At 44.9% G+C, this 16,552-nt stretch overlaps 12 pseudogenes; 11 read left to right on the top strand and 1 right to left on the bottom strand.

Annotated features, from left to right (window-relative positions):
- Positions 1-2,819: 2,819 nt before the first annotated feature.
- LOC143965502 (5S ribosomal RNA) lies at positions 2,820-2,938 on the bottom strand (annotated as a pseudogene).
- Positions 2,939-3,801: 863 nt separating this feature from the next.
- On the top strand, positions 3,802-3,920 carry LOC143964641 (5S ribosomal RNA; annotated as a pseudogene).
- Positions 3,921-4,255: 335 nt separating this feature from the next.
- LOC143965531 (5S ribosomal RNA) lies at positions 4,256-4,374 on the top strand (annotated as a pseudogene).
- Positions 4,375-4,481: 107 nt separating this feature from the next.
- LOC143965535 (5S ribosomal RNA) lies at positions 4,482-4,600 on the top strand (annotated as a pseudogene).
- Positions 4,601-4,711: 111 nt separating this feature from the next.
- On the top strand, positions 4,712-4,830 carry LOC143964570 (5S ribosomal RNA; annotated as a pseudogene).
- A 321-nt stretch (positions 4,831-5,151) lies between these two features.
- LOC143965368 (5S ribosomal RNA) lies at positions 5,152-5,270 on the top strand (annotated as a pseudogene).
- A 108-nt stretch (positions 5,271-5,378) lies between these two features.
- On the top strand, positions 5,379-5,497 carry LOC143964691 (5S ribosomal RNA; annotated as a pseudogene).
- A 218-nt stretch (positions 5,498-5,715) lies between these two features.
- LOC143965403 (5S ribosomal RNA) lies at positions 5,716-5,834 on the top strand (annotated as a pseudogene).
- Positions 5,835-5,944: 110 nt separating this feature from the next.
- LOC143965193 (5S ribosomal RNA) lies at positions 5,945-6,063 on the top strand (annotated as a pseudogene).
- Positions 6,064-6,387: 324 nt separating this feature from the next.
- LOC143965508 (5S ribosomal RNA) lies at positions 6,388-6,506 on the top strand (annotated as a pseudogene).
- Positions 6,507-6,614: 108 nt separating this feature from the next.
- On the top strand, positions 6,615-6,733 carry LOC143965335 (5S ribosomal RNA; annotated as a pseudogene).
- A 7,122-nt stretch (positions 6,734-13,855) lies between these two features.
- On the top strand, positions 13,856-13,974 carry LOC143965429 (5S ribosomal RNA; annotated as a pseudogene).
- The last annotated feature ends 2,578 nt before the right edge of the window (positions 13,975-16,552 follow it).

Here is a 16,552-nt window from a genome sequence, read left to right on the forward strand (position 1 = left end):
ATCATCACCACCAAAGGTGGAGCAGAAGTCCTGGAAACAGCTGGCGTAGATACAGATAGGGCTTGGATACGTTCCTCCAGTCGGCCATAGCCTTCCTGCAGACTGTTCAGCGCCTGAGTAAGTCCAGCTAAGTGGCGGCAGAGTTCATCCATAGGGGAGGCTCCCTGCATGGGCTCGGACATGGCTGTCCAGTACTGTCACGAACCTGGTGTAGGAGCCCAGAATGCAGGGAGCGGCCTCTCGTAAGCCTCTGGCTCGAGCACCCCTGAAAGTGGGGACAGGGACTCTAGAGTTCAGAGGGCACAAGTGCCAAGCAGGTGTAGGACTGGTCCGGACCTCAGGGAAGGCGTAAGAACACAGGAGCGCTGCATCAGCAGGCAGCAGGAGATGCACAGGAACTTGGCAGAGCGCTAGATCAGCAGGCAGCAGGAGATGCACAGGAACGTGGCAAGGACACTGAAGCAGCTGACCATGAGGAGGTGTCCTGAAGCGCAGAAGAAGCTGGAGGCCGGTACAGTTGGCAGGCAGGCTGGAGTAGAAGGTAGCGGAAGGAACACAACAGTCGAGCAGGAACAGCGGAAAGCCAGGGGTAGTCAAGGTACAAGCCGGGTCGGTAACAGACAGGCAGCAAACAGTTCCAAGGAAGAGGCAAAAGCGTAGTCAGACAGGCCGAGGGTCGGAGGCTGGCAGCAAACAGACGTCGTCAGGAACAGGCCGGGTAAACAGGAATTAAGGACAACAGAGTAGCAGAAAGCAGGAACACCGGACACGCTGTAGACTGGACAGCAGGGAGGCACAGTAACAGGTTCCCTTAAGTAGCCTTCTGGGCGCCAAAAGCGGTCAAACGGCGCGTTTGCGCGCACCCGCGTGTAACCGTGCGCCCGTTCGTGACCTCGCGCACCCGTTTGTAACTTCGCGCACCCGCGTGCACCCGTTCGTGTCGTTGCGCACCCACGTGCGCCCGTTCGTACCAATGCGCACCCGCACCAACGCGCGCCCTAGGATACCGGTTAGTTCTTAACATAGGAATTCTGCGGGCAGGCCTCCCATGTACCATTGGATTACCGGAACGACCATGACAGGGGGGGGTGGGCGAGAGAGAGAGAGAGAGAGGGGGGTGAGCGAGAGAGAGGGGGGTGAGCGAGAGAGAGGGGGGTGAGCGAGAGAGAGATGGGGGGATGAGCGAGAGAGATGGGTGGTGAGCGAGAGAGAGGGATGGGGGGTGAGCGAGAGCGAGGAGGGGGGTGACACAGAGGAGATGGGGGGTTACACAGAGGAGATGGGGGGTCACACAGAGGATGAGGGGATCACACAGAGGAGATGGGGGTCACACAGAGGAGGAGGGGGTCGCACAGAGGAGGAGGGGGGTCACACAGAGGAGGAGGGGGGTCACACAGAGGAGGAGGGGGGTCACACAGAGGAGATGGGGGGGCACACAGAGGAGGAGGGGGGTCACACAGAGGAGATGGGGGTCACACAGAGGAGATGGGGGGCACACAGAGGAAGAGATGGGGAGCACACAGAGGAGGAGATGGGGGGGTCACACAGAGGAGGAGATGGGGGGGTCACACAGAGGAGCTGACAGAGCAGATGAGACCTCAAGAAACACATTGTGAGGCAGGACTCTGGAAGGAAGCAGGTGCGATGATCAAATCCACAGTGCAGCCCTACCCCCGCCTCCACACCTGACCAGCACCAGCTCCGCAGGGCCATTAACAGACCCCCATGTCTGCCGCCCGGCCCGTCCCGCACATGGCCCATTCGGCCAATCGCAGGGCTCCTGCTGGCTCAGAGCACCGTGCACCTGTGTCATAGTGATAGCGGGCACGGAATCCTGCACGCAGCCCCTCTAGATGTTGCGGCCGGGGACAGAGATCTGGCGGCCATAGGTCCGTGGAATGTGTGCCCGGGTTTCCAGCAGGCGGAAACCCGGGCACATGTGTCAAAGCCCGGACTGTCCGGGTCAAAACCGGACAGGTGGCATCCCTAGGGGCTCTCTGTGGGATGCTCGCCCACCAAGCACCCTACAATGCACAGTGCATAGTAGGGCCCTGATTGGCTGAAGCAATGCTTCTGACCGCTGGTCAGGTGCAAAGCTTCACCTAATCGGTGCACAGAACACTGAAGACTTTGCTTAATGATTTCTCAGTGATCATAGTCCCACCCCACACTATAAAAGGTTCCTTCCCACAGGAAGCTTTTGCAGTGTGTTGTTGGAGTGGCGATAGATAGAGCAGGGCTTAGTTTGCTACTAGAGAGTTAGTGTGTTATTGTGGCTCAGTGGAAAGTGTTAGTATAGTGTGAGTATCGTTTGAGTATAGTGTGTCAATATTGTGTAGTTTCAGTATGGTATGAGTATAGTGTACTGTGTCAGTATAGTGGGATTATAGTGTAGTGTGTGCTTCCTAAATCCACAAACACAAGACCAATATTTTGGCTATTGCGCGGTCAGCATGTGGTTAACCACTTCCCCCCCATATAACAAAATTACATCTGAGAAGTGGTTTCATTATCCTGACTGGGCGACATATGGCGTCCAACAGGATAAGACGCGATTGTGTGCCCGTAAGGGCGTGCATCGCAGCGATCGGTGGTGTGTCAGTTTGACATACTGCATCTTCGATCGAGCTAAGGAGCCTCTAACATAGGTTCTTTACCCGACCCTGCTTAGCATCCGAGATCAGGCGCATTCAGGGTGATGTGCCTGCAGGCGATCTTGCTGGCCATACTCAACCCTCTTGACAAACAGCAAGATAGTCACCTGAGCAAACAAGCAGAAAAATAAAACAGGTCGTAGACGCCAAAAACATATTAAAAAAAGTCTACGGCACCTGGTATTCCCAGGCTGTCTCCCATCCAGGTAGTAACCAGGCCCGACCCTGCTTAGCATCCGAGATCAGACAAGATAAAGCGCATTCCGGGTGATGTGGCCGTAGGCGACCTTGCTGGCCACTCTCAACCCTCTTGACAAACAAGCAGAAAAAAAAAAATACGGTAAGTATGAAACAATTTTCCATTTTCCTGGTGCCACCATGGCAGCATACCTGTGATACAATAAATAGCTAAGACCAGGGTGGGTACTGCTTCAAAGAAAAAAATAGTATTTAAGGAAATGCGAGAGCTACCTCAATCGCCCTTTCCCTAAATTCTACTCAAGTGAGTGCTCTGGGGGTGATGTAATGTGCTGGGTGTGATGCGTGTTGATGTGCTGGGGGAGATGCGATGAGCTGGGGCAATGCGATGTGATGTGCTGGGGGCAATGCGATTTGATGTGTTGCGAGTGATGCAATGTGCTTTGGGGCGATTCGATGTTCTGGTGAGATGCGATGCGATTGGGCGGTGGGATTCGATGTGTTGGGGCGAAGCTATTCGATGTGCCGATGCCATTCGATGTGCTGATGCGATTCGATATGCTGGGGTGATGCAATGTGCTTTGGGAGATGCAATGTGCTTTGGGAGATGCAATGTGCTGGGGGAGATGCGATTTGATGTGCTGGGGGAGATGCGATTCGATGTGCTGGGGGAGATGTGATTCGATGTGATGCCATGTGCTGGGGGCGATGCGATTGCCATATCACCCTGAATGCGCCAGATATCGTTTGATCTCGGATGCTAAGCAGGGTCGGGCCTGGTTAATAACTGGATGGGAGCCCGCCTGGGAATACCAGGTGCCGTAGGCTTTTTTTTAATATGTTGTTGGCGTCGACGACCTGTTTTTTTTCTGCTTGTTTGCCGAGGTGACCATCTTGGCGTTTGTCCATCAAACCATCATCTTGATGGCCATTTGTGGCTATCAAGATCGCCTACAGCTTCATCACCCTGAATGCGCCCGATCTCGTCTGATCTCGGATGCTAAGCAGGGTCGGGCCTGGTTAGTAGCTGGATGTGAGACCGCCTGGGAATACCAGGTGCCGTAGGCGTCTTTTTAATATGTTGCTGGCGTCGAGCACCTGTTTTATTTTTCTGCTTGTTTGCCGAGGTGACCATCTTGGCGTTTGTCAAGAGGGTTGAGAGTGGCGAGCAAGATCTCCTAATGCCACATCACCCTGAATGTGCCAGATATCGTTTGATCTCAGATGCTAAGCAGAGACGGGCCTGGTTAGTCCCTGGATGGGAGACCTTTGGAAATACCAGGTGCCATAGGCTTTTTTTTTAATATGTTGATGGCTTCGACGACCTGTTTTATTTTATTGCTTGTTTGCCGAGGTGACCATCTTGGCGTTTGTCAAGAGGGTTGAGAGTGGCCACCAAGATCTCATACGGCCACATCACCCTGAATGCATTCAAGCTCATTTGATATCGAATGCTAAGCAGGGTCGGGCCTGGTTAGTACCTGGATGGGAGAACGCTTGGGAGTAACAGGTGCTGTAGGCTTTTTTAAATATGTTGTTGTCGTCGACGTCTTGTTTAATTTTTCTGCTTGTTTGCCAAGGTGCCCATCTTGGCGTTTGTCAAGAGGGTTGAGAGTGGCCACCAACATTGCATACGGCCACATCACCCTGCATGCATTCAAGCTTGTTTGGTCTCAGATGCTAAGCAGGGTCGGGCCTGGTTAGTACCTGAATGGGAGACCGCCTGGGAACACCAGGTGCCATAGGCTTTTTTTTTTTAATATGTTGTTGGCGTTGACGTCCTGTTTTATTTTTCTGCTTGTTTGCCAAGGTGACCATCTTGGCGTTTGTCAGGAGGGTTGAGAGTGGCCTGCAAGATCACCTACAGCTACATCTCCCTAAATGCGCTCGATCTCGTTTGATCTCGGATGCTAAGCAGGGTCGGGCCTGGTTAGTACCTGGATGGGAGACCACATGGGAATACCAGGTGCCGTAGTCTTTTTTTTTTATGTTGTTGGCATCGACGACCTGTTTTATTTTATTGCTTGTTTGCCGAGATAACCATCTTTGAGAGGGTTGAGAGTGGAAAGCAAGATAGCCTACAGCCACATCACCCTGAATGCGCCTGATTTCGGATGTTAGGCAGGGTTGGGCCTGGTTAGTAACTGGATGGGAGACCGCTCGGGAGTACCAGGTGCTGTAGTGCTGTAGGTTTTTTTAATATGTTGTTGGCAACAACGAACTGTTTTATTTTTCTGCTTGTTTGCCGAGGTGACCATCTCGGCCTTTGTCAAGAGGATTGAGAGTGGTAAGGAAGATTGCTTATGGCCTCATCACCCTGAATGCGTCCGATCTCATCTGATTTCGGATGCTAAGCAGGGTCGGGCCTGGTTAGTAACTGAATGGGAGAACGCCTGGGAATATCAGGTACCGTAGGCTTTTTTTTAATATGTTGTTGGCATCAACGACCTGTTTTATTTTACTGCTTGTTTGCCGAGGTGACCATCTTGGCGTTTGTCAAGAGGGTTGAGAGTGGCGTTCAAGATCGCCTATTGCCATATCACCCTGAATGCGCCAGATATCGTTTGATCTCGGATGCTAAGCAGGGTCGGGCCTGGTTAATACCTGGATGGGAGACCGCCTGGGAATACCAGGTGCCGTAGGCTTTTTTTTAATATGTTGTTGGCGTCGACGACCTGTTTTTTTTCTGCTTGTGTGCCGAGGTGACCATCTTGGCGTTTGTCAAGAACGCTTGGGAGTACCAGGTGCCGTAGGCTTTTTTAAATATGTTGTTGTCGTCGACGTCCTGTTTAATTTTTCTGCTTGTTTGCCAAGGTGCCCATCTTGGCATTTGTCAAGAGGGTTGAGAGTGGCCACCAACATCGCATACGGCCACATCACCCTGCATGCATTCAAGCTCGTTTGATCTCGGATGCTAAGCAGGATCGGGCCTGGTTAGTACCTGAATGGGAGACCGCCTGGGAACACCAGGTGCCATAGGCTTTTTTTTTTAATATGTTTTTGGCATCGACGTCCTGTTTTATTTTTCTGCTTGTTTGCCAAGGTGACCATCTTGGCGTTTGTCAGGAGGGTTGAGAGTGGCCTGCAAGATCACCTACAGCCACATCTCCCTAAATGCGCTCGATCTCGTTTGATCTCGGATGCTAAGCAGGTTCGGGCCTGGTTAGTACCTGGATGGGAGGCCACATGGGAATACCAGGTGCCGTAGGCTTTTTTTTAATATGTTGTTGGCACCGACGACCTGTTTTATTTTATTGCTTGTTTGCCGAGATAACCATCTTGGCGTTTGTCAAGAGGGTTGAGAGTGGAAAGCAAGATTGCCTACGGCCACATCACCCTGAATGCGCCTGATTTCGGATGTTAGGCAGGTTTGGGCCTGGTTAGTAACTGGATGGGAGACCGCTCGGGAGTACCAGGTGCTGTAGGGTTTTTTTAATATGTTGTTGGCAACAACTAACTGTTTTATTTTTCTGCTTGTTTGCCGAGGTGACCATCTTGGCCTTTGTCAAGAGGATTGAGAGTGGTAAGGAAGATCGCTTATGGCCTCATCACCCTGAATGCGTCCGATCTCGTCTGATTTCGGATGCTAAGCAGGGTCGGGCCTGGTTAGTAACTGAATGGGAGACCGCCTGGGAATATGAGGTACCGAAGGCTTTTTTTTAATATGTTGTTGGCATCGAAGACCTGTTTTATTTTACTGCTTGTTTGCCGAGGTGACCATCTTGGCGTTTGTCAAGAGGGTTGAGAGTGGCGTTCAAGATCGCCTATTGCCATATCACCCTGAATGCGCCAGATATCGTTTGATCTCGGATGCTAAGCAGGGTCGGGCCTGGTTAATACCTGGATGGGAGACCGCCTGGTAATGCCAGGTGCCGTAGGCTGTTTTTTAATATGTTGTTGGCGTCGAGGACCTGTTTTTTTTCTGCTTGTTTGCCGAGGTGACCATCTTGGCGTTTGTCAAGAGGATTGAGAGTGGCCAGCAAGATTGCCTACGGCTTCATTACCCTGAATGCGTCCAATGTCGTCTGATCTCAGATGCTAAGCAGGGTCGGGCCTGGTTAATAGCTGGATGTGAGACCGCCTGGGAATACCAGATGCTGTAGGCGATTTTTTAATATGTTGCTGGCGTCGACTACCTGTTTTATTTTTATGCTTAAATCAACTGTACACGAAAGGCCGCGCTTATGGAACAGGTCACAGTCACACAGGGATATATGTGAATGCCTATATCTCCCCCTGACTCTATTGATAATGTATTACTAATTGCAGTATTTTATGAGGTATAGCAGTGTAGAAAATACATATATAAAAGTTGGACCTATTTATATTAGTCACTATGAGGTTGCTGCCTCCCTAAGAACACAATCTGAAACCCAGGTTATGTTTAAAAGTAAAATGGTAATAATGGGCTAATGGCGCTACCTCAAACCTATTGTTTTGTGTTTATATCCAACTAATTCTTTCTATTATTCCAAATTCAACCCTGTGCCACTACAAGTCAAATATATTCCTTACCCTAAAAAAGGTGAGCACGCACAGTTCTTCACTAACGTGATCGAACACTCAGTCAAAATCCCTAAAAAGCACCCACACTACATGTAAAATCCAAGGATCCCAAACAATATTCAAAATAATTTTGTGATAGTAATTTTTGTGATCCCAAAAAATATTAATATACTACACAGCCGACTACCATACACAGTGTGCAAGACCCCTATTCGGGGGAAAGTTTACACTTATAGTCGCACTGCGTTTGTGCAGTTCCTGTGCAATTGCTATCACTGGGGAATCAGTTTTCCCCTTTAAGAGAATACACATACAACACATACCCGCAGGAGGACGTTCAATATAGGAGAGAATCTAGATATCCACCTAGGAAGCCAATGAGAGGCTATGGGGATTTTCGCGGGAATGGCCCCAGAGACAGACCACCGGGCAGATGGACTGCAAGGGTACCTTACAGAACCCCGAGATGGAGAGGAGGCAATGGAGAGAGAAGACATTTCAGAGAAGGCCCGTACAGGAGAGAACAACACAGGGAAGATCACAGAGAAGACAGGGGACAATGGATCCCGAGAGGGAACTGGAACAACCAATACAGGAGGAGAATGGAAGACACTCAAGGTTATGGCGAAAGAGAGGAAAATACAGGGGATGCCGAGGAGGAAAGAACAAGAAAAAGAAGAAGAACATAATAGGAAAAGGGATATATAATCTAAGTAAAGTAGAATTCAGTGAAGAGGAAATGAAAATCTTGGATTTAGGTTTAAAATATGCCCCGGAAAAACACCTTAATAAGTTTGAAACTTTTATAGACCTCAAAAAATTTATGAGAAAATTGAATTTAAAAAAACACTTTGCAATAAATACGGAAAGCAAAGTGAGAACGGAATCATTATACACCCAAACAGAACTGAAAAATAAATCAGTGTTCAATCCAAACACAGCAGGAAACCAATGTCTGACAGCTTTCAGCAAAATGGTAGAAAATGATTTGAGAAAACTCAAAGATAGTAAAAATAAGAGATCAAACAATGTATGGAAAACGATCAAAAAATTGGGGGATAATAAAGAAGTAGTGATAAGGCCGGCAGATAAGGGAGGAGGCCTAGTTATTCTGAATAAAAATGACTATCAAGAGGAAATGAAAAATCTATTACAAGTCGAGAATACATATAAAAAACTGAAGGGTAACCCCAAATCAAGATATGAAGCCCAATTGAAAGCCTATGTGAAAAAAGGGCAGACAATGGGGATACTCAATGATAAAGAGGCCGAATATTTGGTGTCAAATTCAACGAAAACACCTGTTATGTATTACAATCCAAAAATACATAAAAGACTTGATAAACCACCTGGAAGGCCAATCATCAGTGGTATAAACTCCGTTTTCTCAAGATTGGGGGAATACCTAGATATCTTCTTGAAGCCGTTGGTACTGAAGGGCAAGTCCTACCTCAGGGATAGTGCCCAACTTATAGAGCTTCTGAATAACATCCAAGGCACAGACCAATATCTATTAGCAACTATAGATGTAAATTCGCTGTATACAAGCATTGTGCAGGAGGACGGTCTAATAGGGGTAGAAAGAGCACTACATAAACACACGAACATGAAACAAGAACAAGTGCAATACATCTTAGAGGGCCTTAAGATGGCCATGGCCTGTAATTATTTCTGGTACGGACATCATTATTATGTACAGACCACAGGAGTGGCTATGGGTGCACGTTATGCACCAAGTGTCGCCAACCTGCTTATGAATCTGTGGGAGGAGGAGTATATATACTCAAGGAAAATACCCCAGCTAAAGTTTTTTCGACGGTATATCGATGATCTGGTGATCTTATGGGATGGAACCCCAGAAGAATTTGAAAGATTTCTATCTAATCTGAATAACAACAAGTATGGACTCACATTTAGTGGGAAATGTCACAAACAAAAGATAGAATTCCTTGATTTGGAAATCTTTAAGAGGAATGATGTTCTTCATACAAAAACCTTCTTCAAAGAAACGGACAGAAACAGCTACATCCCTACTTCAAGCTGCCATCATCCTAAATGGAAAGCAAATATTCCAAAAGGACAGCTTTTAAGAATCAGGAGGAACTGTAACTCTATTGAGGATTTCTCTTCCCAAGCAGACAAATTGGTCGCACAATTCATCGAAAAGGGATATAAGTATGAGTCGTTGGTTAAAACAAAAACTGAAGTTGGGAATACTGATAGAAATACCCTGATAAGAAAAACCATAAAAGAAAAACAAAAATTTGATCTAGCATTTATCACCGGATACAATGTACAATATTATGAAATAGAGAAAATAATAAAAAAATATTGGCCTATCCTTCAAGAAGACAAAGTCTTGTCAACAATCCTCCCAAAGAAACCAAGATTTATCTATAGGAGAGCGCCGACACTACGTAACATGCTAGCACACAATGTAGTCGATGGCCCTAAGAATAGTACCTTTCTGGAAGAATTGAAAGGGTTTTATAAGTGTAACAAATGCTTGGCTTGTAGGGCTAGTAAACCCCAACCTCGAAGGAGGAAAACATTTAGATCTAAAACAGACCACACAGAATACAAAATCAGAGAACTCATTACATGTCGCAGTACACACGTGATATATGTGCTGGAATGTCCATGCAATTTACAATATGTGGGCAGAACCACTAGACCACTATACATTAGGATTAGGGAACATGTTAATAACATCAAGAAGGGGTTCCCTAATCATAATGTATCTAGACATTTTGATCTTTTCCATCAAAGAGATCCTTCTAAAATGGTATTTTATGGTATCGATTGCATAAAACAAAACTGGAGAGGGGGCAACATGACCACCCTTATATCTCAGAATGAGACTAGCTGGATATATAGACTGAATACTTTGGCCCCTAAAGGGCTAAATATCGATATAGATCTTAATTGCTTTATAGCAAATCCATAGACAGTAAGGTGGGACATATCTTTGTCCAAGGCTCACTGTCTGCTAGGCAGTCCTAGAGCCCCCCCTTATATATATATATGAAATTCTATGTGGTAGGTGTAGGTGAACTGGAATTGCTAAAACGTGGTACATGTAAAATGTAGATTACACCTATCTACGGTTTTTTTTGTGTGTGTTCTCTCATCTCCTTTTGATTCATTGTATGGTTTAGTTCCTTAATTGACTATATAATGGACTGAACCAAAAAATCTCATCTCCTTTTGATTCATTGTATGGTTTAGTTCCTTAATTGACTATATAATGGACTGAATCAAAAAAGGTGTTTTCAGAGGTTTTTTTAGCGTCAGACATAAAAAATACAAAATAAAAAATTAAAAACCAGATTGATTATAATATAGATACGTACATTGATGATGGCATATGGGTGTATGTATATATATATGCTTTCAAATATTAATCATTTATTATAGAAATATAGAATAGGATTGGGGATGACCCTATGTCTTAATGATGGCATATATATATATATATATATATATATATATTGCAAAGATTAACTATTCACATTGGAAATGTAGGATAAGGATGAGGCTCTAATTTGCGAATAATATGCGAATAATCAAGTTAAATAAATATAAACCTACTAATGTGAATAAGTAATCTAAGTTCCCCATTTGAGGTTCATAGGATATTATCTGAGAATGAAGAGGTTAATATAGGTATAAAAGCAGGAAGAACCTCTTGAATATTGATAAGAGGTTCATATTTAAAACCTAAAAAATTTATAAAAACTCCCTAACTCACATCAATTTTAAAAGGTAATATCTGGTATATAAAATAGTAAATAGAAGTTTCCGTGAAATTACCAGAATGGGATAAGAAATAGGGAAATTAATTCAAGAAATCATAGGAAATTTAATATTGAAAACAACACCTCCTTGATTTACTATTAGATTCAAAATGATACCGGGTAAAGGTATTGGGACACTCGGGATGAGCAAAATATAGCAAGGATGGTCCCATGCGTATAAACAACTTAGAGGGCAATGTAGAACCTATTTGTTAACTAAATAATTAAAAAACCCCCTTTCCCTGAAATAAAAATCAATATAAGTGAAATAAAATTAATTAGCTAGGTGGGTACATTAAAAATCCTACTAAAAAATATTTCCCCTTTATTCCTGTGAAAGTCCGGTTCTCTTTCTCTTTAAAGAGCATTATGTACAAAGTAAGGAGTATTGAGAATATATCCACTATTATTGTTATGGCCCCTTATGATAATAAAAAACATTGTTTTAGTATATAAACGTTAGTAGTATGATCACAAAGATTAGTCCGTATGAGCTAATGAAGAACGCAATAAGTAAACAAACCGGCAGATCCGCCCAGTTCAGTGATTGGCTGAAGGCTGGGAATGGGCAGTGCAGGCACCTTTAAAGACGTGGTTATGGGTGTACGTGATATCGCTGCTGAGGACGTCTATGACGAAACGCGTCCAGCGTCATTACGTACACCACGTCACTTCCGGTGCGCCTGACCCGGTGGAGCGCAGTTGGAGCGCATGCCGTTCGAATAGGGGATTACCCTTGCGGATGGGCGAACCGGGCTGGTGCTAAAATTTCTTTCAAACCTCCATTCATAGGAGGAATACTGCTTCATTAAGATAAGTAGTTTTGCATCCAGTATATGGGAAGCCTGTAGTGCCTAAACAAACGGGACCCCCCAGAGAATTGAGTACTTAGGCTCCATACAACTGTGTATAGCGCTGGTTTGCACTAAAAAGGACTGTTGTTTTTAAGATATATTTTATTTTTTACTTTTTATTTTTTAATATTTTTCTGCTGTTCGGGTTTTTATTTTATTTTTGTTTTTGCCATTTTTTGTTAAACTTTTCTGAGACACATTATTGGTATATATATATATACTAAATTTACAGGCGTATAGTGCTATTGCTGTAGATCGCATTTTTGGTTTAAAGGGACATTTTTGTAAAAAAGCGTTTCCTTGCACTAAGCACTGTAAACTAAATTTTTTAGCATATGTGAAATCTGTCTCTCTCTCTTTTTTGTAATTATATAACATTTTTGTAATAAAACATATTTTGAGTGATCATTAGTCCTCTGCTATATACATATTAATAAGATATATAAATCATTGCAGAAGCTATTATTTTGGGAAAGCCTATTTTTGAAGAACTTTTTTTGTAGCCCGTTTCCCTTTCTCTCAAGTGGTCAGTTATTGAGAATACTACACCATGAGCAGATTTTTTCTTTCTTGAGGACCCACTGGCGGATAATAAAGCCTCCTTCTCTCATCATTTCCAATAAACCCTGGGGAAGACCAGCTGAAGACAGAGTTAATTAGAAGAATCCTCAACCTAGTGGAGCACAGATTACAGGCAACATACCCCCTAGGGGGTGCGTGGATTCGGTGAGTGGGGACCCTTGAGGGGGAACGAGCACGGAAGTCACCAATAAGCAGGCTTAATCACAAAAGTCACCTTCCTGTTATTTGAAAAAGAATAATCGCATGGTTGAAAGCACATGATAAGAGACTCCTTGTGGACCTTATATATATAGATACATAAATCTATTGATATCTTTTGGATTTTTATTTACACTTTTTTCAGGTTTTTTACACTTTTTTCAGGTTTTTTGTATTTTTCACATTTGTAAGGGGGTTAGGAATCACCCCGCACATTTACTATATTTTTTTATTTTGCTGCCTTTGACTTTTCTATTTTTATATTTTTTATTGTCTTATTTTTTGTATTTTTCATGGTCTCGGTGGTTTTTGTTCTTTCATTGTAATATATATTTTTTCCATCCACGGGGTATTATAGTGGTAATATAAATTGTGCACAGTGATAGCAATTGCACAGGAACTGCACAAACGCAGTGCGACTATAAGTGTAAACTTTCCCCCGAATAGGGGTCTTGCACACTGTGTATGGTAGTCGGCTGTGTAGTATATTAATATTTTTTGGGATCACAAAAATTACTATCACAAAATTATTTTGAATATTGTTTGGGATCCTTGGATTTTACATGTAGTGTGGGTGCTTTTTAGGGATTTTGACTGAGTGTTCGATCACGTTAGTGAAGAACTGTGCGTGCTCACCTTTTTTAGGGTAAGGAATATATTTGACTTGTAGTGGCACAGGGTTGAATTTGGAATAATAGAAAGAATTAGTTGGATATAAACACAAAACAATAGGTTTGAGGTAGCGCCATTAGCCCATTATTACCATTTTATTTTTATGCTTGTTTGCTGAGGTGACCATCTTGCCGTTTGTCAAGAGGGTTGAGAGTGGACTGAAAGATTATCTAAGGTCACATCACCATGAATGTTCCCTATCTCGTCTGATCTTGCATGCTAAGCAGGGTTGGGCCTGTTTAGTCCTTGGATGGGAGACCTTTGGGAATACCAGGTGCTGTAGGCTTTTTATTTATATGTTGTTGGCATCGACGACCTGTTTTATTTTTCTGCTCGTTTGCAGAGGGGATCATCTTGGCTTTTGTCTAGAGGGTTGAGAGTGGCGACCAAAATTGCCTATGGTCATATCACCCTGAATGTGCCAGCTGTCGTCTGATCTCGGATGCTAAGCAGGGTCGGGCCTGGTCAGTAACCGAATGGGAGACCGCCTGGGAATATCAGGTGCCGTAGGCTTTTTTTTTAAATATGTTGTTGGCATTGACGACCTGTTTTATTTTACTGCTTGTTTGCCAAGGTGACCATCTTGGAGTTTGTCAAGAGGGTTGAGAGTGGCAAGCAAGATCACCTAATGCCACATCACCCTGAATGCGCCCGTACGGGACCCTGAAAACCAAGCACTGCCTTCCGAATTTAAATATAAAACGCTACCGAAAAAAACTGTTAGCAATCGCAGGGATCAGGCCTGACTCTGCGAACGCTGCAGTTATGTGTTTAGTGTTTTGTAAGTGACAATGATCGATCGATACTGCACTTGGGTGGGCTGGGCGGAGGGGCAAAACGCAGGTGCTAGCAGGTATCTGGGCTGATCCCGCTAACAATGCGTTTTTTTTAACCCTAAACTGCTGGGGACGTTAGTATAGATCTGATCAGTCAGATATTGATTTGTTTAGATTCTATACCACTACGGGAGGTTTATGCTTTGCGCGTGGGTGTTAGCGGTACTGGCACTAACCTAGCGCTACCTGGGGCGACGCAGACCCTGATCCTAAAACCTAATTGATATCACCCGCCGGGTGATCAGGGGCTTAAACCTTTATTGGGTAATAAATGGTGGGTGCCCTGATGCTATAAAAAGCAAACTAACTAACCACAGTCACCCATAACACTTATACGGTGATCACTGGTGAAAGGGTTAACTAGGGGCAACCAGGGGGTTAAAATCTTTATTAGGTAGTATATGGGGGTCCCTGGCGCTATATAAAAACCTGACGGGGAACCTAAATAACTAACTGCCTAACCAGCGTCACCAGTGACACTTATACGGTGATCGCTGGTGAAAGGGTTAACTAGGGGCAATCAGGGGGTTAAAACTATTATTGGGTAGTATATCGGGGTAGCACTATAAAAACCTGGTGGTGAACCTAAAAAAATAACTAGCTACTTAGCGACACCGAATGCAGCAATCAGAAAAACGATTGCTTAGTGACACTGGCAAAAGGGGGTGAAAGGGTTAACTAAGGGCAATCAGGGGGGTTAAAACCATTATTGGGTAGTATATCGGGGTACCTAGCGCTATAAAAACCTGGCGGTGAACCTAAAAAAATAACTAGCTTCCTAGGGACACTAGTGACACTAATGCAGCGATCAGAAAAATGATCGCTTAGTGACACTGGCAAAAGGGGGTGAAAGGGTTAACCAGGGGAAATCAGGGGGTTAAAACTGTTATTGGGTAGTATATCGGGGTACCTAGCGCTATAAAAACCTGGCGGTGAACCTAAAAAAATAACTAGCTACTTAGCGGCACCAGTGACAATAATGCAGCGATCAGAAAAACGATTGCTTAGTGACACTGGCAAAAGGGGGTGAAAGGGTTAACTCTAGGGGCAATCAGGGGGTTAAACCTTTATTGGGGGGGTAGGGGGCTACCCTGGACCTAACATTAACTGCCCTGACAGCTTTTACTGTCACAACTGACACTAAATGCAGTGATCAATAAATAAATGATCACTGCAATCAGTGACACTGTGACAGGGAGGCGGGTTTGTGTGCCTATGTGTGCCTACATGTCAGTGTAGTGTTGGTGCACACTTACTTTCACTGTTCTCCTCGTAGTCCGGTCAATAAGACCGCCCCGAGGAGAATGACATCACTTCCTCCCTGCCTGTGTTTACTATAAACAGCGGGGGAAGCTTCTCATTCGCCAGGAGCGATCGAGAGGGGATGGCCAGAAGCCAACGGCCATCCCCTCATCCCGGATCGCTCCTGAAGCGAAACGGACCACCGCATCCAGTGGGAGGGGGGTCCGATCGGACCCCCCACCTTCTGGAAGGCGAGCACGTACATGTACGTGCTTTCATAGTTTCATAGTTTCATAGTTTTATAGTTAGTTAGGTTGAAAAAAGACACCAGTCCATCCAGTTCAACCTGAGTGTCTACAATTGTCCCTATTCCTGTACATTGCACACTCACATTGGTCCCTACCCTCAAGGAGCCCACAATCCAAGGTCCCCATGCATATACTAGGGCCAATTTTGGACAGGGGCCAATTAACCTACCTGCATGTCTTTGGATTGTGGGAGGAAACCAGAGTACCCAGAGGAAACCCACACAGGCACAGGGAGAACATGCAAACTCCAGGCAGGTAGTGTTGTGGTTGGGATTTGAACCAGTGACCCTTCTTACTGCTAGGTGAGAGTGCTAACCACTACACCACTGTGCTGCCCTTGTGCATGTCGGTGCCATTGCACCGACGTACATTGCCATGCGGCGGTCCTTAAGTGGTTAAGCATGATAAAATAAATTGTCTAACATGCTATAAAAGCAGAGCTTTAATCATAACTCATTGCTTGGGTTCATCACTGAATTTTGTGGACCCAAAAATATTGCTGGATGGAGTTAGGAATAAGAAAGAGAGCAGGGATTTCAGTCTGATCCCTCTTGGGAAAGTCTACAGAGAGCCCCCGCTCTCTGGAAGTAAAGGGCGGCTGTTGGAAGACCATCTTACATTTCAATTGTAAGCTATAATTAAGCCTCTAGTCTGGTTGCTAGGTTGTTCTGAAGTAGAAGGCTGAGGGACTGGGTCAATCTCAGT

Source organism: Lithobates pipiens, unplaced genomic scaffold (assembly GCF_037356315.1).
Source record: "Lithobates pipiens isolate NorthernLeopardFrog02 unplaced genomic scaffold, aLitPip1_a1.2 Scaffold_8, whole genome shotgun sequence".
Lineage (NCBI taxonomy): Eukaryota > Metazoa > Chordata > Amphibia > Anura > Ranidae > Lithobates > Lithobates pipiens.